Here is a 20,168-nt window from a genome sequence, read left to right as displayed (position 1 = left end):
TAACAGGCAGCCATTCTGATAAGTAAAATAAATTATGATTTTCTACTACCTATACCTTCAATTCATTACTAAAGAGTAATGTGTAGACTGGCATTTTGGAAGGAAAAATAAAAACTGATAAAAACTTTATGAGTTTAGAAGCATCCAGCATTTATAGAAGATGGACTCTACAGAAGAAGAAGTATCAAAGAAAAAAAGAAGGGAAAGAGGAAGAAAAGCAGCCTTGGCTCCCAGTGACTTCCCAGAGCGGGTGCCAAGACCTCACAAGGTCCAGGGACACTGCCCTCATTTCCACTGATTCCAACCTTTTTTTGCTTAAGCTGGTTTGAGTGTTTCTGTTACTTTCAAGACAAATAGTTCTTCACTATCTTTGAACACCCAAAATTTTTCAGTCTTCACTTATTTTCAGGTATCAGTTATTTTAAATTGAAAATCCCGTATTTCTTCCAAGAATTAGAACAGAGCTTTAAAACTGGTATCAAAACAAGTTTTCTTGTGGTTCAAACACACGTTACCTCAGTATCAAAACAACATTATGCTTTGCTCAGTCATTAAGTCATGTACTCAATAAACACTTACTGAGCACTTACTGTTTGCCACCGTATAAAGAGAAAAGGAAAGACATGGTCCCTGCCCTCATGGAATTTCTATACTAGTGGAGAAGATGAAGAGGAATTAGAAGTCTCCCTGTTCCATTCCTTGCTACACCGTTACAGTTAGACACAAACAAAAACTAGTTCTGATTGAATTGAAGGCTCCCTAAGCTTCAGGTACTGGTTCATACAACTCACTGGTTCCTACAACCTTCTACTTCTAAAGGAGAAATGAAAAGTGTGGAGTGGGCCATTAGGGTTTTCTCTCACCAAAGTAGGAAATCAGCCTCATCACCTGGGGGACTCAGGGGAAAGCCTGGGTGTGGATCCAACTCATAAGTATGCCTGATCCTCTGCCTGTCCTTCACCACCACTAACTCTCATCTGAAGGCACCTACAACTGTGAACATAGCACTACCACCCCCTACCCCCGGGCAAGGGGACCGACCAACATCTAAAAGAAGAATCTATCATTTCAAACTAAAACCTACCATCTTCCATTACTTATACTTATTCAGAGGTTCATGACAAGATTGAGTCATGAGAATCCTGAGAGAACATTAGAGAATTTAGTGCAACTGGTTCACTATAAGGGTTCATTATGAGAGTCTTCTCTTCATGATGGAAGAACATTCTGCAAAAAAACAAGTATTTAATAAACACCAGTCAGTTGAGGCCTAAGCCCTCTCACAGCTAATAGGAACTGACTACCTAGCTAAATCTTCACATTCTTGCAAATCCAAGTATGTATTCCTTAAAGCTGAAGGCTGGAAGATCTAGGTCAAAAGATGCCTAACTGGTTTGAAACATTTCAAAATGAAGGCTCTCACTAACCAAATCATTCAAAAGAACAACGCTAGGAATAAACGATACATGCCCTCTATTTCTCTAAAGGTTTTAATTCACTGGACTATAGATAAACATCCTTATACGCAATCATCCGGTCAGCATCCTGGAAAAAATATCGTTATGCTAAATAAAGGTTAAGCAAGTTTATACAGGCTATCAGGTGTAGTGTTTTCAATGATTACTTTTCCATGGCAAAACATGAATCGCGTTACTGACTTAGAAAAATAAACAGTAACACCTAAATTGTATCTTTGCCCTGATTTCTTGTCAAACTTAAATACACCAGATATATTTCAAATAGGTTAGCCAGTCTATAACAGATTCCAGCCAGCCAGTTAACAATCCGTACAAACATTTCAAGCTTAAATTCCCAATCAAGCAAACAATTTTTTAGATCAAAACATCTGACTCCCAATATCACATGAAATTTTCCAAAGCCCTTTAACTGTTTTTATATGTAAGTTTCAAATTCCCCACACCATGGGGTGCAATTACTGTCAGGAGTCTTAAGGAGGACTAACCTCAGAGGTGTCAAAAAAATCCACTGGGACCCTTACTACAGAAAAGGCTGCTAGAAAGTACCATTTCTTTTATAAATGAAATATAAATTTGGATTTTAAAAAGTCCCCCCAAGTACGTACCATGTCACGTGCAATCGCCAAAATGTATTTTACAAAACACACACATAATTATAATACTACGGTTACTATAAAAATCAAGAATCCCATGCTTTGATTCTTCTTGTACTTATGGTGATGAATAAATGAGGAAAATAGACATTATGAAAAATGTTCGCAATGATGACAACCAGAAGCAAAATGTCAGAGACAAAATGGTCACTAGTAGAAGCAAACTGCTAAAGGTTTTAAGAATTAAGACAAAAAGAAAGGACAATACTCCTAAAAACTCCCTTGATTCACTGGGCTTTCCTATGAAGATGTTAGAAACTTCTTTCCAGTACAGCATTTCAAGAAACAAAGATAAAAATCCAAGTGTATAGTCAATGCAAAACGAACACAATGACCTGAAGTAACACAAGAGGTCCTATTCGATATGAATTACAGATCCATTAAAATAGAATGGTTTCTTTTTCCTCCTCTGGACACAAAGACTGAAACATTTGCTTCTTCTAGCATTGGCTACTCCTATGATTTTAAGCAAGTCCCTTCAACTTAAGATCCTTCTCTCATTACGTGTTTCATGGGAAAACCTGATATTGTCCCAGAAAAATGAATTATATACCAACTGAGAATCTGTAACAGAACATCCCAATAAATCAAACATCAAAATAGCAATAAAGATCTTTTGACTCGTTAAAAAAATGTAAAGATGTAAGAAGAATATCAACCTGCTTTTAAAAAAAAACATTTTTTAAAAGATTTCATTCTGGAATAAAAGGACACAAAGTAGTGGAAACCAAGTGAGCCGAGATTAACCAATGTAACTCTGAAAGGCAAAGACAGGTTCACATACTTTCTCTGTAACATTAATTAATACTAATTTTTTCTTCTTGCTATTGAAACTACAAAGTAATTGACTGCCCTAATGAATACACAAATTTCTCCAAAATGAATGCTGCTTTTGAAAAGCAAATTAATCTTCTAAAAAAAAACAAAAACAAAAACCCTGTGACAAAGCCTTCCTTCAAGCAAGTTTCCAGCAGCCAGTGGGATATGTGAGGAATTAGGCAGTTTGCAAACATGAAGTACAAAGTCCAGAATTGAGCCAGTTCTGACAATATTCAGAAAGGTTTCCTACACACATAACTTGCATATAAGTCCATTCATGATTTCAATGTGGATAAGGGCCAAACATCCCTATCATCGAGATTAATAACATCAAGTTTTTTTAAATGACACTTCTTATTCCAGCCCCCAAATCAACCTCTATGCAGCACTGCATGATTTTTTTTCCTCCTAGCAAGTTAGAAAATTAAATTTTCTTCATTTCCAGCCAGGGGCCACTCAAACAAATCTAATGGGTGTAGACAGCATTTCCTGCCTACTGCAAGAAAATAATAGGATTGCCATTATTAACACGGCCCGGGGCATGCACTGAGGTGCGGCACTGAAGAAACTGACCTTTAATTTTCATTGGTTAGCCTGCAATGACTGCCTAATTTTTGTTTTTGTTTTTTAAAACAGTAAATGTTGTTTTTTTCTCCAATGTTAAGGTTTAACACTGGCTCATTCACTCTCATGGAGCAAGACAGGCTCCAATTCCTACTATCCTTTCCATTCAACTGTGTTTATGTCTAGAACAACCCTGCCAGTAAACAACCAGCTAAAATTCAGTTTTGTTTTTCTTTTACTTTTTTGGAGCTAGCCTTCCAATTTATAAGAAGTTGGTAAGACTCAGGCACTGCCAAAGCAGAGAAAACTACTCTAGTCATGGCATCTCTGCCAAATAGTATATGTTATCCTAAAGAAATGAGCATCGTAACAGTGAGCAGCAAAGGTAGCTAAGATTTCCAGAAAGACAGCAAGGTCTTAGCCTGCAGTGCGCTGTTCCCCAGCAGTGGTGTCTTTATGCCATTACTACAGAGACGAAGAACATCATCCGAGGTGATGACCCAGAGATGAAAGGCAGGTCTTGGAGCCCCCATGGTTTCGCCCACTAAAGTCAAGGTCTGATCTTCCCTCTTAAAAACGGTTAGAACAACATCCACAAAAAAGGGAGAGGGAATGGGAGCAAGTGACTCTCCTTTATTACAACTTTCCTTTGATCCTAGACTTGGGAGAGGAAGCAGAGCTGTCATATACCTACTTAAAAAGAGACAACCTTTCTTTGAGGGGGCAGGGAAGAAGAAAAATACTGGTAGAAGTAGCACTTGTTTAATTAAGTACTTCTTGGCATTCAGATATGCTTCCCCACCCTCACCCTGCTCAAAGTGCCTCTTACATATATTATCATTTTATGCCCACACTACCTTACTAAGGTAAACAGCTCAAGTGTGACTTTGGAGATGAGCTACAAAGATGTCACTTGAACAAGAACACTCAAGGAGTTGGTGGCAAGGCTTGTATTCATATACACTTTTAAAGTAACAGGGGAATGCTTTTAAATAACTATCACCCCATTAAGAAGTATGTCCAGCGATTAAATGTCTGTCATCAGTGAATAAAATAAAATAATAAAACAGCAGCTCTCACTTGCTAAGCACTTGACAAAGCACCATACCGAGCTAAACAGTCCTAACAATTCCTTTTAACAGACAAAGCCACCAAGATTCAGTAATTAACCAAAGTCAGAGTTTCAAATCTGCAGAGTTACAAATCTGGGTTCTCAAACTTAGGGCTCAGTTTCCAGAGCACACGGGCTCAGTCATCCCACTATAAATGATGACTAAAGATTTACCTTCTTACCAAAAATATTAGTTCCAAGTTAAGTGAGTAGTTTCCCATGCCCCCCAAATATGAAAACCATATGTGATAATCTGCTATTATTTACAGACAAGGACTAAAGAATTCCCAAGAAGAATGGTTTCTCTAAAAAGACGTTTCCTTTTTTGCAATTAAACTTTTTGCAATTAAACTTTCTAGAAAATTATTTATGCTTTTTCATGAAAAATGGTATGAAAAAGTTACCTCTTGGCCAAAATGCACACTTATTAAAGATATACAAATACAGCAATCTGTGTTAAAAAAAAAAAAAACTTTAAAAAAGAGGTTCTTCGTTAATCTGTCAAGCAGAACATCTGACAGCAGACTAGAACTGCCCCTCTATTGAACTCACAGGTAACTTAGTGGAAACTAGAATCTGGAAAACTTATCATCCCATGTAAAACATAATAGGAACAAACTCACTCACCTCTGTTGGTACTATATCCTTCCCAAACCCTGGCCTACTATCCTCTACTCCCTCCTACAACCCCTGTTTCTCACAAAAGCAAGAAAGGAAAACTTGCAAAACTGGAACGTTAATGGCAAACACTTGGAGCCTAAAATTACTCCAAACAAAATGAAGCTAATGTAATCTAGTGAAAAATTTATTTGTATTCTCAATTTTCTCTTACTAGCCAACTGCTATGCCTTAATAGGTTTGAACTCCTGAGAAAACTGAACTAAGAGAATTGGAAAGTAAAACATAAATAGGAAGTGACATTGTTTCCATGCTTAAATTTAATATAACGAGCAAATGGCAAAATCTAAAAGGCTATGTTTTAAAATTATCAGTGTCACCAGTATCATTAAGATATAGTTAAAGCTACAGCACAGTAACCACATAGCAAGATTAGAATATGTCAAAATCAAATAAACCTGGAAATAACTCTTTCATTAATAAAGAAATTTTATGGTAAATTAAAGATATCTGTTGTTAATTAAAGCCTGAAATAAAATACAAGCCTTAAAAATTATTATCCATTTCTTCTCCCTCCTCCCATAACTCTCTTTAAAAAAAAAAGACAGCAGGCAGATTGAGTCTGAAATGCCTGTGGGAAAGTAAGGTAAAGATATCTGTAGTTGATGGGCTTCCCTGGTGGCGCAGTGGTTAAGAATCTGTCTGCCAATGCAGGGGACACGGGTTTGAGCCCTGGTCCGGGAAGATCCCACATGCCGCAGAGCAACTAAGCCCGTGCACCACAACTACTGAGCCTGCGCTCTACAGCCCACGAGCCACAACTACTGAGCCCTTGTGCCAGAACAACTGAAGCCTGGGCACCTAGAGTCCATGCTCCGCAACAAGAGAAGGCACTGCAATGAGAAGCCCGTGGACAGCAACGAAGACCCAACGCAGCCATAAATAAATAAACAAATAAATAAAAATAAAGTTCCCTTTAAAAAAAAACAGATATCTATAGTTGAATATACAGGTCTACAACTCAGGGATATAGCTAGGGGTTTGGAAATTACCAGTCTTTACCTGTGGCACAACAACAAGGATACCCATTTCCAGTATTTTCATGCACTAAGTATAAATAATGAGGAATATTCATTAAATAAATATATAATTTTAAAAGGACAGTATTTTAAAAATTGAACTTACTTCCTTTCTAGGAGGCTCAAAACTACTGATTTCATAATTTCCTTGAAAATGAGTGTACACATGGGCAATTTTAGTATCTCTTATCCAAAGTTAAGTAAATCTCTACCTTCAGGTGATAATGGTAAAAATGTATGAAGGGTTAGATAGAAGAGGATCCAAGCAACTTAAACCAAACTTAAGCAAATTAAAACGATCAAATCCTAAAATTAAAACATATTCCTTTTTTATAGTGCTTACAAAAAAAAAAAACTAGTTTCTTTACATCTTAAGGTATAAAATAGATGTCTTAAAAGTTAGTTTGATCATATACACACCCCTATACATAAAATAGATAACCAACAAGGACCTACTGTATAGCACAGGGAACTATACTCAATATTTTGTAGTAACTTATAAGGGAAAAGAATCTGAAAAAGAATAGATATATATACATATGTATAACTGAATCACTGTGCTGTATACCTGAAACTAACACAACATTGTAAATCAACTATACTTCAATAAAAAAATTTAAAAACTTTTTTTAAAGTTAGTTAGATCCTATGGTACTCTGTGTCATGAAGATCACCGCCAGCAAGCTCTGAAAGCCAGGTTATAAGGCAAAGACAAAGGCTTCCCGGCCCCCAGCTGTAAGGAGGGGAGGGCCATGGGCACAGCCCAGTGTCGGGGAGCCTTTCTCTGGGGTGGCAACCAGTCGTGAACATTTTACCATGTATAGCCTCCCTCCTGGGCAGAAGTTTTGAGAAACAAGAGAAGGTTGTTCTAACAGTCCTCACCATTCTGTGGAAACACAATCCCCAGGGAGGCACACAGCTCCTCTGGACCATGAGCAGCATTTTTGTGAAGCAGTAAGAAACAGTGTTTAGGTAATACCGCCTTGGGCGCTGCACCTTCATTGGTGTCTTCATTCACACCGCCCCACACAAACACAGCGAGAGAAAGCAAGTCAGGTCCCACTTCAAAGCCTTGTCCTTAACTCACCTTCAGTGAACTCACTCTCTAAAGATGGAGCAGGGAACTCAATAATTTCTAACAAAGGAAGCATTTAGGGCTGCCAGCTCCCCAGGTTTAGCCCGGGCCGTCTGGGAAAGCACAGGGCTCCTGTGAATCCTGAGGTCACCTTTTATTCACCACGGGAGCTGCTCTTTGCGCATGCAGAGATGAGACACGTTCTAGTCAGTTCTGGGCTCATCCTGTCCCCGTGGCTGCCTTCGGTGCAACCCAAACACCACAAACTATTAGCCTTAAAAGGACAGAAAGGATTAGTATCAGGCATGGGAGGCCTTGCTTTTCCAGGTGCAAATTATAAGTACAGGATCTTACCCTATATAAATGAACTTAAATGAAAGGCACGGAGGAGAGGGAATGCGAGATGAACAAAACTGTATTGCCACTGAGTGAAAAGAACTCTCTTTCATAGAATTTTTCAAATGTCTCAGTCAGGTAAAACTTCATTACCATTTCTTAGCCAACTGCTCTAGATTTTTCCCATTCACTATACTGAGTTTCTTATATATTACTGTCTATGAAGTATACTTTTATTCTCTGGTTTCTCTCATTCCAAGGTTAAGTTGCTTTTACAGAAAACAATCTAGGAAAATCTCCCTCTTGGGAGATGTCCAGATTATTATTATTGTTTCGAAAGTAAATTTTAGGTTTCTGGACCATAGACAGGTTGAACACATGGAAAGCATTCAACGAATACTTAGCCTTAGCATTCAGCTACTTGGGAACACAAATAGACACTGTTCCAAGTCTGGATATACAATTAAGACATTTAATGTGAACTATTAAAGCAGCAGTGTGATACAGCTGGAAACAAGTTTTGGAGTCAATCTAGGTGATCTTTTTAACCTTTTGGAGCATGTCTTCTAGTCTTAGTTCACTCAACAACCATTTATAGGGCAGCAGGTATGTTCTGGCTTCTGCGGTAGATGGTGGAAACACATAGAAAAACAGAAATAATATCTACCTTTCATAGTTTAATGAATATGGAAGAATGAATGAATATATATATATATATATATATATATATATGCAAGTGCCTGGCACACGGTAGGTGCTCAACAATTGCTGGTCACTGTTATATTTTACATCCGACTTGTAGTTAGAATGTTTGGAAGTTTAGTGCACAAATGACAAGTGTCTTTTTTTCTATATTGAACTGCTAAGAGCTGGTTATCACTTTATCCTAAAGAATACGACGTTAAATTCTTCTGAGGAGCCCTTCGATTCTGCCCTAGGTCCTAACTAGAGTCCTCTGGTGTCCTAAGTACTCCTCTCACCTCAGTTCTTTCCAGCCATCAGGTCAAAAACCTTAAAAGGACAGATTACCAAGAGGGCTGAGTCCCCAAGACTGGGTTTCCCAAACTTGTCTGATCATATCACTCACCTGAAGCACCTAATAAAGATTTCTGATCCCACCCCAGACATAATAAATAACAGCACGTGCACCCTCCACCCCATACACATAGCCCTATAATGCTCCAAGAGATTCTTCTCTTCTCAGGCGTGCTTTACTTCCACTTTCAAGTGGCTGAGGTCATTCTCCTCAGGTTTCCATGACATGCCCTCTGACCCTTTCTCCAGGGCTCAGTTTAGCACTGAACACTCTGGCCACCAGTGCAGCAGAATCAGCTCTCTCTGCTGGACCCCCACCATCTCAGCAAGACATATGTTGTTGTTATTGTTGTTGTTGTTTTTCTGTCCCTTAATGCCTCCCTTCTAGAATTTCCCTACAAAGGATCATTTTAAACTACCACAGATCTCTGAAAAGTCACCTTTTTCAAAAAATAATTTTCTTAATTTATAATTCCCAAACTGACTCCAATAGACAAGCAAAACATACATAATCGAAGTCCACATTTTTAGGGAACAGAAATATAAGCTATTTATTCTATTTGTATTTTCAAAATCAATTAGTGATCTGATACAGACCTGAAAAAAGTCCACGTATTCTCTGGAGAACTTTGTTTCTTTAAAATAGCAGTAAATGAAAGGCTAGGTTTGCACTGAAGGTGACTCATGACTTTGTTTTGTTTAATATTTATTAGATCCCTACCATGAGAAAAAAAAACTTCTCAGGAAAACTGTGGAAACACAAAAATGCCTATAACATGGCCCACGCTTCAAAGAGATCAACTTCAGCAGAAGAAATGACTTGAGCACCTGGGAAGAGGTACTAAGTTTAAATGGCACATTCAACCTAAGAATTCATCTATCTCTCCATCCATCCATCCAATGAGCATTTACTATGCACTCACCATCAAAGACATTAAGTTAAATCAGTAATTATCCTTACACTCAAGTAAGAGTGACAAGGAGACAATCAGACAACACTGAAAAGGACAAGTGTTCTGAAAAGTATAGAAACAGTGCCAGAAGAAATTAAAGAAAATGATAAATTACCTGAAATCATGGCTCTGGAACAAAATGAGGATATGCAAAATAGAATGAGACACTCTTTTCTTTTGAGTAGGTCAAAAATCAATGAAGACCGCTCTGTGAACATGGTGTTGTAATTCCTCATATCTCTACCAGATATAAAGAGACTGTGACTCTCTCTACCTTTTGAAATCAGTTCGTAATGATCCTATCTCTAGAGTAATTTCTAAGCCACAAAAATGACCTGCTATGGTATGAAAGCCATTTATACATACAGCAAAGAAAATATACCTTACAGATGGCAAAACACGCATACACACTAGCATCATACTCTTGCGACTTTCTACTGTTTTCTGGGAGTTCAGGAATTAATGAACTATTATGGATGGCAAATATTTCACAGTATACAGTATAATTTTTCCTTGAACTTGTTATTTGTATGTAAACTTATATCTTTCTATCTGAATTCTTACCTGATATTTTCAGGATTCCTAACATGCACTTTACATCTGACGTTTAAGCTTTATATCCAATCACTTAACAAAAATCCTGCCCCATCTTTTCATAAGTGATCTGCACAAACTCAACATCAATACCTCAGAAGCAAAAAAAGAAACAAAACACCGACACTCAGAGAAAAGTCACCACTATGAAATTATTAGGTGCTAGAGACAAGTTCAGATGAATAAAACAATACTACATGCTTGCTTGCTTTCACTCTATCCCCTCCCAATAAGTTTTGGTCTAACAAATTGAAGAATGTTAGCACCTAATGCTTTTCCAACACTAGTACTGAGATGACTTAGACCCTTTCTCTAAGTGGATTTCAAAGTTTTCCCTAAAGTACTGAAGATGACAAAATTGGGGAAAAAAAAAAGGTTTAAAGGTTAGAAAATATGACAGGTCTAATTGTACATCCTACTCTCTGGTTTTTGGATGACTCACAGTGAAATGCAGGATAGATTACCTTTGTGTGCCTATGTGGTCTGTGGATACTAATAAACTACCTGGCTCATCTAAATGTTAAAATATCTTTTTTTTCCCCTCCAGAGATCTCCTACTTTTAAATAGTCTCCTCTTAAATTCAAGTCAGTTAATAAAATAAGGAAACTCTGACCTCCAAAACTGGCCTAGGAGAATCTCCGTTTACTCTGCAATAGGAGGTGGGGAGGGCGGGGAAACATCTACACATCAGCAAGGAGCAGACCAAGGGGGAGCAAACAGAGGCAAGCTGAAATCCTGTGGAATAAATCTCCTTCAATTTTTTTCAATTTTTTATTGTGATAAAATATACATACATTTGCCATTTTAACCATTTTTAGCCGTACAGTTCAGTGGCATTAAGTACATTCACAATATTGTATAACCATCGCCACTATTCATTTCCAGAACTTTTTCACTATCCCAAGCAGAAACTCGGTACCCATTAAACTATAACACCTATTCCTCTTTCCCCAGCTCCTGGTAATCTCGATTCTACTTTCTTCTCTATGAATTTGCCTATTCCAGGTACCTCACATAAGTAGAAACAGGCAATATTTGTCCTTTTGTGTCTGGCTTATTTTGCTCAGCATGTTTTCAAGGTTCATCCATCTTGTAGCAGGTATTGGAATTTCATTCCTTTTTATGGTTGAATAATAATCCACTGTATGTACAGACCGTATTTTGTTTATCCATTCATCTGTGAATGGACACCTGGGTTATTTCTACCTTTTAGATATCTAAATTATGCTGCTATAAACACTGGTGTACAAGTATCTGTTTGAGTCCATGCTTTCAATTATTTTGGGTACATACTTAGCAATGGAATTGCTAGATGATTGTATATTTAACTTCCTGAGAAACCGCAAAACTGTTTTCCACAGCAGCTGTACCTTCTTACATTCCCAACAACAATACACTAGTGTTCCAATTCAAAATACTCTTAAGTATTCTCTGATTCACTAATTCAGAATAATGTTTACCTTTATTACCCTAAATTAAATTTCTTTTTCCTGATACAAGAAAAACCACAACAGAAAAATCAGGAACAGTAATATCTGAAGACATTTAGTATTTTCCTCTTAAATGACTTAATAGAAAATATAAAATGTGTTTAAAAATAACACTTTAAAATATAAGAGAAAAAGGAGCATAATACTCTAAAAATATATAAAGGATCCTACACTTAAAACTTGTACCATAAAAACTTGTCAGTCTGAACCCTAAAAGGTCATATACTTGAAAACCTCATGTCTGAGTAAGTGGATGTAAATACTTGAGATATTTTAAAAGAAATTTACCTTTCTTATGGGTCAGTTCACACAGTACCTGGAACTAAACTGTCCAAGAAGGTCTTGCTTTAGTAAATGCAGAAGAGGAGGATGTGTAACAAGCTTACCTAAATACCACTGGCAGTAGTTTCCACAACTTTGCCCAAACTCATATGGAGGAGGAGATGGGCGGCTAAAAGCAATAATGATGTTCTTAAACCTTCAACACCTGCTCTCACCAATCTGCCATCAAGTGCTTACAGGAGACAGCAAGTAGCAAAACAAATGGCAACAGAAAACCTTCAAAACAAATCAACAGGCATATTTGGGCGTCTATTGGTGGGAGTGGGGTGAGATAGGGGAGGTGGATATTTGTTTATTGTTGTGATTTATTTTGCATACAAAAATATAGTTCTAACTTTTGCTGGTAAACTGTTCCTAGTTCATGTGATAGCACTGAATAAATTGGCATTTATTTCATGGCAGTCCTGCACCTCTATGAAAAAGCCCACTAGGAGAACTAGCTTCAACCCATACTGCAGTTTTACATTGCTTTTCCAAGGTGCTTAAAGTGGTCTGTCCTCCTAATTAGGTAAATATTCCCTCTATGATCTATTTAAACTTCTGTTATGGTAAAACCTTTTCATATAGAGTAGGAAGCCAAACTTTATCCTAGACTTGCCTGGATAATTGCAAATTCCTAATTAGTTACATCCAGAACAATGGAGTTATTTTTAACAGAGACCCTCTTCCACCAGCTGTGGAGAATCTGACTGAGCTCCTTAAGAATAAATTAAATCATGTTATTTCCTGGGATTTTAGAACCTACCATTATTTCTCAAACATACTACATTTGCTCATGTATGAAGACAATTATCTGGATAATTATTTCAACAGAAAGCTTTTCATAATTGAACACTATGAGTTTGTATTACATCAACTTAGTTTAAGCAAATTTTTCTAACTGGTTGCCATTATAAAAACCTTCATCTTCCAGAGTCAAAACAAGGATGTATCGGAAGCCTAAAATTCTAACATAAATTTAGTTTTAAACATAGCCTATAGGTGCTCCAATTTTAACATTTCTCAAATTTCAGAAAGGAGTGAAGGACTGAAGTTACCACCATCCTGCTCTAGGAGTTTGGTGGTAGACACAGCTCTCTATACTACATTCCAAAAATATGAGCAAAATACCCCTATAAGTAAACAGAAAAATGTCTTGCATTTGCCAAAAAAAAAGTCAGGACAGCACAAGAATACTCCATTAAGAACCTAGTTTAGAACTCAGTAAGTGCCTCCTGAGTCAATAAACAAGTGAATGAAATAAAATTAATTTTAAAATCAATCATTTAACACAAGGGACATTTTAAAAGGATACTTACTAGAATCTCAAATAATGCTAGCTTTTGCTGAACACCATCTCACTAAAATCTCCTCCCTCCAGTTATTTAAAAACTGACAAGCAGTTGTAATATTATAGAAACAAAAGATATTAGGAGCCAGTGACTGAACCGACAGGGAGTATTGCCAAAGACATCTCATCAGCCAATGAAATTACAATCCAGGTGTTTCAGAATGCTAAACTTGCATATCTCAACTAGGGACAAAAAGAGTTTCAAGGACTGATCCATTTTTAAACTAAGAAACCTCCCCACCTGTAATAGCTGATCACTATAGTCTATCTTACCTGATTTATACCTGGTGGTTTAAAAACCTCCCAACCCCCGATTCCAACCCCACATACCTCCGGTCTCCAAGGGCTGATCCTTGACACTAAATCTGCACCATGAACAATTCCCCTCTGGGTAAGCTTGTGACTAGGCATCAGCCTCTCATTGGCTGTACCTTGCAAAGAGTTCAAGTACCAACATCAAGTCATCCTCCCAAGTGAGCCTATATTTGGCTTCTACAGAAACCTGCCTCTGTCTAGCCACAGTGATTGAAGCATTCTCTGCCGTTTAAAAAACACATTAATACTGTACCATACTGTGTATTTTAAGGTCAAAAAAAAAAAGTGTGGGCTTATGAATATTTTCCTATATTCAAAGGCATTCAGTGTCAACTAAAGAATAAAGCTTTTCCTCAACCACCTAAGTGCATTCCCAACAGCTGTTAAGGATGAGAATTAAGGTTTACTTGAAAATAACGTCTTAACACAAAAAACTCTCATTGAATGGATTAACCTTGTTAAAGTGAAGAAAAGGCAATTGTGATTTCTAAAGTGAAAACAGAGGTAGGGTGCAAAGATACCCCTACACAGAAAATGATTCTTTTCTCCCATTCTCAGCTATAATTATTGAAAGCTCAAATAACAGGCTTACTAAGATAATATACAGGAACTAAAGCTTATGCCTCTATCATTGTTTTGGAAGTTCCTCTAATAAGAGATTGCACTTTGTCCCCTCCACCTCAAGAATGACCCTGAATCAAGCAGACTGCCTTGTCCACTTCAGCAATGCTAACCAGCTACGGACCACATGTAAGGAAATACAACTTTTGAGAGGTCACAAATCAACTATTACATTAGGAGTAGGGAGAAAATGAAACTGCAATCTAAAGATTGAAACTTTATTTACTCGTCACAAAGGAAAAAATAAAACACTTTTCAAAGTGTCCAAACACAATTTGGAGGTCTCTGAAAACATACAAAGTAATACTGTAAGAACAGCTCAGTTTTTAAACTTTGGAATATAATGAACTATGGAGTTTGTATAAGGCTTTGCTAAACACTTTTCAATACACTTGACTCATTAACGCCTTGTGACAACCACCTGAAAAATGGTACAGGTGAGATGTTTTCTCCTTATACTAAAATGAGGAAACCCAGACTGAGAGGTTCAGTAGTCTAACAGGGACACACAGCCAAGAAGTAAACTAAGTCCTTGACAGATTAGATATTCTGATTTCAAACCGATACTCAGATGTGGCCTGCACCAGGGTGTATAAGATTTCTAATCTTTGCCAATCATTTCGATACCTTTATCTTTTAAATTATGTCTCATTTGTACTAAGTACCTTGATGTCCTAAAAATGGAACCATACATCCTGAGTTAAATCATGTTTCCAATGTTTGTCACACTCACAAGAACACTATAATCCAATAACATCGTTCTTATGTTGGTTCCTTGAAAATAACTATGATCCCAATAGTCAGGAATGGGTATGAAAGGGTTTTTCAGCTGATAGTCTAACTGATGCCTCACCTTTAGTTGAATTTACAATTTTCAGAGCTGGAGGCCATGCAATTCACATAACACTAAAATAATATAGAACAATTTAAAGCTGATTTACTTGTGTAGGTCTTTCAGGATCATATAATGCTCTAGGGTCAGGATTATGAGCTGCAATTATCCCTGAGCAGTACAGCAACTATGAAAGATACAGCAGACTCAGATATATTTATAATGAATCTGGAAGTTACTGCTCTTAAAATTCTAATAAAAAGAGATTATTTTATCATCTGTCTTTTCCTGAAAGCAGTATGCAAAAAAAAAAAAAGGAAAGAAAAAGGTATTGGGTTACTGGATATTTATGGATGAAATCCAAATAAATGAATGCTTACTTTAACATGAGTTGGAATTTTCACTATTTCATATAAAATCAAAAAGTTGTTGAAATTCCTTCTACCAAATAAATTCTAAAATGTAACAGATTTAAATTAAATCCACTAATCAGAAAACTATTTGACCATATGCCACCTAAAGAATCTTTCTTGCTGTTTGTTTCAATTTTAAACATATTCTTCCCAATTCACAGACAGATCTAATGCTTTATATTTGAATTTCATTCTCTGGTAGTAAAGCAATGATTTTAATTCTTCAGATTAATTGTGCAGCTAGATAAGGAAAAGTGAGTGATAGTTTGGCTATATTATTTACCTGAATGAAGACATTTGAAAAGAATCACCGAATGAACAGGTAACCATGGATATCAGGGGTAATTTTTTTTCAACTCCCCATCAGTGATTTTTCATGCTGCCCCCTACTTATACTTTTATTACATGGAAATAAACAAGAAGCTCTGACTACCTTCTCAGCAATTCCTATAGGCAGTTATTTCAATCAAACAGAAAATGTCACAAAGTTTTTTTCTATCAGTTTTTACCATGACATCCAAGTATTTTTAAAAAACCATTTTTTGCTTGTTTTTGAGCTATAGGTAATCCAGTATTTAAATTCCACCTAAGAGTTGAATATAATCTTCCTCTGGTGGTATGGAAGAAAGAAAACTGAATTACAAGATCTTAAAAGCAATAGGACCCAGTTAAACATGAATAGATTTGAGAGTCAGAAAGTTCTACGTTGCAATCCCCAATATGGTACCTCACCACTAGCCACAAGGAGCAGTTTAAAATAATTAAAAGTAAATACAATTTAAAATGCAGTTCCTCCATCGAACTAGCCACATTTTAAACGGTACAACAGCTACACGTGCCTGGTGGCTGCCATACTGGACAGCACAAATATAAAACCATTTGCATCACGGAAGAAAATTCTATGTAATCTTGCACAAGTTACTAAATTTCTGTGAACCTCAATGCCTTGTCTATAAAATGTCCTTAACATCACCTAAATTGAAAGATTAGAATTGTAATGAGATAATATATAAAAAACACAATACACAGTACTTAGTACACATTAGATAGCCAGAAAAGAGTAGCTATTAATACAATCCTATATTGGATTTTAATCTCTGATCGCCAACACCAAACAAGTCACTTCCCCTCCCTGGGCCTCATTTTCCTAAAACTGAAAAGCTGGGAAGTTCTTCAGGTTTTCAGTTCTAAGGACGCTATCAAATTTTACCACATAAAATGAAGTGTTAAGCAAAAGGGGCACAAACTCCTACTGAGTAAACTACTACTTAGGCTGCTCCTACAGCCAGCTTCCTAACGGATCCCAAGCATTCCTCCAGAAACCCCGCAAGAGTGGCTCTCCAATACAGCCAGCCCATGGTCTGATGTGAGCTATTTATAAGGTCTGTCTTAAAAGGTTACTGGAATATCTTTCTGAAATTGTACATACTGTAATTAGAAGCTACAACCTCCTATTCCACGATGGTATCTTGCAGTTTTAAGATCTCTTTTAAAATGAATGCTATCTTCACGTAGAATTTTTTTCTCTTAGAAGCATTTAAACCAAAACACTTTAAAAACACATACGAGTCTAAGTACCATTTTTTAGAGACTTTTTCTTTCTACCAGCTATGCCTCATTCTTAGCCAGCTTGCGGGTGACCCTCTAACGTCTAAACAAAGTGAGAATTACACCCTTATAGGGGGGATCCCCTTGCAGGACCACAAGCATGCCCAAAGACTTTACCCTCGTTAACAGCTGCTCCCCGGGAGCCAAGAAATTTACTGAACGCTGGTTCCACAGAGGCCGCTTCCAATCAGGGGGAACCACGGGCCCCCATGCAAGGCACAAAACCAGGGCCACGGGCTGCTCTTGGCTGTGGCTGCGGGTCTCTTCCCCCGGGCGTTGTCCAGGGCCCCAGAGTCACAGCGTTAACTTGAGAGTGAAGAGCAACTCAGGCAGTAGAAATGAGAACAGAGCGGTGCATTTTTGCCCGAGGCCAGAAGCCTCCAAAAAAAAAAAAAAGTGTTATTCCAGAGCAGATTCCTTTTCTTCCGGGTCTGTCTGCTCCCTCTCACTCTCTGCCTACAACCACCGTGCCTCCCCTTTTCCAATGCCCCACCTCTCTCCACATTAAAAAAAAAAGGTGGCGTGTTCCCTCTTCCTTAGCTTTCCCCACCAGGGCCTGGAAACTGGAGGAAGTTCAAATCAAATTAACTGCACATTAAAAAATAAACAGACAAGCAATCAAGGGGTGCCCACCGAACAAACGACCTCGCCTGTCCCAAAATATGATTAACCCTGGATGGAAGATGAGGAGGAAGACTAGAAACCAAAAGGGATGGAGAGATAAACGTGTAGATCTGGGGCCCCAGCGTTGGCCCGTCGCGGCCAAATTCCACATTTTGTTTCAAGAATATGCTGGACTGATGAGAAAATAAAAAATAAAAAGTTTTAACTTTTAAGTAAGTCCGCAAACGGCACTGTCTGGATAAAATGCCATTGCTTCCCTTCGTCAGGGATAGAAGGGTGGGAATTGAGGTTCGAAAAGCTCCAACTCCAACCGCGCACTCCTGGAAGCCTCCCGGCCAACGGCGCCGCCGGGCGGCCCAACCCAGTCTCCAGAGACACCCGGCCCGGGTGCTCGGGCTCCCACGGGGCGCCGGGACCGGGCCTTTGGGAAAGTTCGCGGGAACAGCCCGAGGCCCCACTTTCCGCCCAGAGTGACAGGCCCTTCCCACGCCGCCGGCCCCCGCCCCGCCACGGGCACCAGACGGTCCGCGCGGCCCCTCCCGGCCGCCTCTGGGCGCGGATTCCGCCCGCCGGCCCCACCCCGGCCCGGGCGCCCCTCGGGGTGACCGACTGACCGGAGCTACGCTGGCCCACACACCCGGTCGCCCGCTCCTTCCCGCCGCGCCCCACTCCCCCGCCCGAGCTTCCAGCCGCCTGCTCGCCGAGTCCGGCCGCAGCCGCCGGTTACCGCCCCCAGCCCGGGGGGAGCCCGGGGGGCAGGACGGGGAGGGAGGACGTGGCGCGCACGGAGGTGGCCAGAGGCGAGGCGGGGAGTGTCCCTGAGAGGCCTGGCCTGGGCTGGGGGCCGGCGCGGGCTCGGGACCCTCCCCGCGAGCATCCCCGGGTCGGAGGTCCCGGCCCGCCCCCGCCTGGCGCGGAGAGGCGGCCCCAACTTCCAGCCCCACTTCGCACACCCGCCCTCCTCCCTCCACCATATGGAAATCTACAGCCTCAGAAAGTGACACGTCGAAGATTCCTCGGCCCCTCCGCCCGCCCTCCCCCTCCCGGGCAGCGTTCCTGCCGCGGAGATTCCGGGAGGGGGAGCGGATTCCTCGGACAAAATCTGCTGGGAAGGCCGGGGAGGACGAGGGGGGAGGGCGAGGGGGGGAGGGAGAACCCGGGAACCACTGCCCAGATTTTTTTTTTTCCATCAAGAATCTACCCGTTTCTTTCCCTCCTCCAAGCCCTGGCCAGCTGGGGGGACGAGCGGGGGCCCGGAGCCCAGTAAGACACGGCCCCAAAGCGTTGGCCGACCCCCGCTCCCGGGCCCCGTGTTCCCGGGGTGCCCAGACGAGCGCGGGGCGCCCCAGCACTCTGGCGCCAAGTTTTCCTCGGGAAGCCCGGCGCGCCCGGAGCGCTCCGGGACAGGCACGCACTTTGGCGGACTCGGCGTCCGGTCGGGGCTTTCCAGTGCGCCCTGACCCGGCGGCTGAGATTCGGGGTCCGGGTCCCCTCCATTCTCCCGCTCCTGCATGCCTTACCTTCCCTCGGGCTGAAACGCGGGGCTCCGGGCGCGCCACACACCGGGTCTCCCACGCCTTCCCAGCCGCCAGCCCCGAGAATCCCTGCCGCCCCTTCGCAGCTCCCGCCACCGCCGCAGCCGCCGCTCTCCTTATCCTCCGGCCGCAGCCGCCGCTCTCCTTGTCCTCCGGCCGCCGCCGCCGCTCAAATAACTACCAGTAGGATTAGATGGGGGATTCCGCCATGTCAATGATGTCGGGACCACATGGGGATTTGGGGCCCGCCCACTGCCGTAATCTGCCGAGTATAACCGCCTCCACAAGCTCAGATTCGCAGGCGCTGTGGTATCCTCCTTTCCCCCCAGACCTGCATAACTATCCGGAAACTCTTTTTGGTTCAGCCGGACTAAAGAAGTCTTAGGCTTAGGGGAACTAGCAATTCCTGAAAGGCTAGGGCTGCATAGTCTGCAAACGATCGCCAACACCAATATAAATGCGGGGTTTGCTGAGTAATAATCAGAGCTAAGACTATGACATTATTTTTCATTTACACATATATTAACTTTTTTTTTAAATTCCCACAACAACCTTGTGAGCTATTTTGTCACCTCCTTTCTCTATTTCCCACAGCAGTTTGTTCATATGGTTAACATAGCGTGAACAGATTTTATTACACCGAAGTTAAAATGTCTATTTCCCCTTACAGTACCCAATATGAGCTCACAAGAGCAGAGTGTTCCTTACTCATATCTGTATTTCCGCATCAAACATAGCATAA

General features: G+C 40.2%; 1 protein-coding gene across 4 annotated transcripts in view; it reads right to left on the bottom strand.

Moving 5' to 3' along the window:
• FNDC3B (fibronectin type III domain containing 3B) overlaps window positions 1–19,653 on the bottom strand; it is a 350,111-nt gene extending 330,458 nt beyond the window's left edge. For 2 of the 4 annotated variants that reach the window (XM_059920533.1, XM_059920537.1), the window contains exon 1: window positions 19,412–19,653. The gene's annotated coding sequence lies outside the window, so the exon portion shown is untranslated. Of the gene's footprint in view, window positions 1–17,384; window positions 17,543–18,505; window positions 18,567–19,411 lie in introns of those variants that run through there. The other 2 variants (XM_059920536.1, XM_059920535.1) reach the window with 2 other exon arrangements.
• Window positions 19,654–20,168: the final 515 nt, after the last annotated feature.

The sequence above is a fragment of the Balaenoptera ricei genome, chromosome 4 (assembly GCF_028023285.1).
Source record: "Balaenoptera ricei isolate mBalRic1 chromosome 4, mBalRic1.hap2, whole genome shotgun sequence".
NCBI classification, from domain to species: Eukaryota; Metazoa; Chordata; class Mammalia; order Artiodactyla; family Balaenopteridae; genus Balaenoptera; species Balaenoptera ricei.
The sequence above is the reverse complement of the archived record's forward strand: the minus strand, read 5'-3'. Positions and strand labels throughout refer to the sequence as shown.